This window comes from Anopheles ziemanni, chromosome 3 (assembly GCF_943734765.1).
Source record: "Anopheles ziemanni chromosome 3, idAnoZiCoDA_A2_x.2, whole genome shotgun sequence".
Taxonomy (NCBI): domain Eukaryota; kingdom Metazoa; phylum Arthropoda; class Insecta; order Diptera; family Culicidae; genus Anopheles; species Anopheles ziemanni.
The window spans coordinates 44,236,892-44,239,352 of record NC_080706.1 but is presented as its reverse complement, the minus strand read 5'-3'; positions in this window follow the sequence as shown (position 1 = coordinate 44,239,352).

The window sequence follows — 2,461 nt, the reverse complement described above, 5'->3', positions numbered from 1 at the left end:
TACTAATCATTGACTCAACCATCCTACATCCTAGTGAATATTTCTCGTTTGAATGTCGAAACTATTTTATTCTTTCTCAATGCCAGCAGAACGAGTGACTTTTAGGGGTGGCTGGGGTAATACGCACCCCTGGGGCAATACGCACCCTTTCAAATTTCCCTTGAAAAACGAGTTTTGGACGCGTAAAAAGTAGTCACCCTGTAAGATCAAACTAAAATATGGTCACCCTGTGAGTTTGATACCTCTACATCAACAGAAACGCGAAATAAACGCAAAACAAAATCATTCTCAGCTCAGACAGTTTTTGTTATAATGTGACGTACCATTCCGCTAAGGAATATTAAGTGCAAAAACCGATATTTACCCACGAGGAATACGAAATTTAGTGAATTGAGAATCAGTGCTTGAGACTGTTCATGAAAATTTCGGGAAGTATGCAGATTTACTCATATTTTAGTTGAAAATGTGTTCAACTATGAATGGGGGCAATATGCACCCAGTATGTCGGGGTAAAATGCACCAGTTTGTAAACAAACTATCTTCATTTGACAGTAGATGTTGCCTCTTTGTTGTGGTGCGTATTGCCTCTTTGTTGTGGTGCGTATTGCCCCTTTGTTGTGGTGCGTATTGCCCCTATGTTGTGGTGCGTATTACCCCTAGCAAAGGTGCGTTTTGCCTCAACCAGATACTGATCGATCAAAAATTGAAGTTTTTCAAAACTGAAAAAATTACGTTTTTCTTAGCGAAAAAAGCAAACATTCCTGAACTGGTAACTAGTTTAAACCTTTATGAATCCTATTCAGTGATAAAATCAACAATCAAGAACCAAGTTGATAGAAAATTTTATAGTTTTCCTTAAGGGGTGCGTATTACCCCATCCACCCCTACAATATCTTTTACCGCAAAGTAGTAATCATAAAATGTTTCCATTAATACAACTCTACAAATCGTAATATTCTTCTCATCGGAAGCAGGTCCATCGACCTCGAAATTTAGTGATAGCCTCAATTACAACTAGCCATACAGCAGCAACGCCGGCGAAATGGTAAGCGATTAAATTTGGCCATTCCAGGAACTAAGAACGCAAGCAGGTAACCCGAAATTAGTGCCACGTTGCTGCAATTTACTCCTATGGCATCGTTATCATTTGGTCAGCCATCTCCTATCAAATCTGCGATCCTGTTATTCATATGACACGGAATATCAGTTTTATCGGAGCGACCAGACTCGGCCGAACTGGATAGCGATTGAGGTTAATCATAACAGGGACGAAGATCGGAATCAGGAAACCCAAAATTAAAGCCAAGATACTTTGCTTTCTTTTTGACCCTTGACATGGCCCTTCATTAGATAGAGTGCGATCATTTCGCTCCATATAGAACTTTCCTTTTTTTGTAAACATGTTTTTCGGCAGCCAGTAGTTTTTGAGGAATATCTTTTGCTAAGATAGATAAACCGAAACATATTTTGCATATACATATTTCATTACCAAAACATTTCTATGGGTTGATACCTATTTACCATCTGCAGTATGTTCTGAGTAAATATGTACCTTTCCAGCGATCAGTTGAAGTATATATTGTATTTCGCACTCAGATGAATTAATTAATTTCTTATTCACACAACAATTTTACACATTCTTATTCATACTACCTGTACTGTACACAACAGTTTGAAATATGATTGTGAAACATTCAAATTTAATTAATCAATTTAAACAGGTGTATGTATCCGATTTATTCTTTCTTTTAAATCCAGCACGAGAATGGTGTAGGAAATGGAATTGACTTTACCTGTGTGATTTTTATTATCATTACAGTTCCTTTCGAACAATTGCTTTACATTACATTTACTTTCGAACGATGCTTTAAAACGTACATGCAAAAGTATGCCTTTAGGTGTAACATTTCGCCCACACATCCCATTGTACGACTCTAACGATTAAAAATAAGCTCTAAATAAATCTGTTCATCTACTGATCAATCTTAGCTGCGCGTATGTTAGCATTACTACACTATTATAGGCGACGATCTCGCACCGGCGATCGTCGGTGAAAAACGTTCTCGCTGCACTGCGTTGCGCACGAACACGCATTCTACACTTAAACAATAGAAAACACGTTTATAGCTGCCGCCATGCCTTTCCCCCATTCGGCACAAAGGTAATGTAGGTGCACTCGTTTTAAAAATAACAGAATAAAATTATAAAAAGCATATCAACCACCATTATTGAACGGTGTTGCTGTGATAGGAAGAGGGCAAATGAAAAATTATAACACACTATACAATATTACGACGACGAACAAACATGATGCTCTTGGAAAAAAAACGTGGGAATTATGTAAAGACACAGTAATGATAAAACCTCTGCATAGAAGTATGTACGCTTCTATCAGGGGAAAAGGAAAAGGGATAAACGCCCTAAACGAACAATGCTTTTTGCGCCTTTTGCGACCCACGGC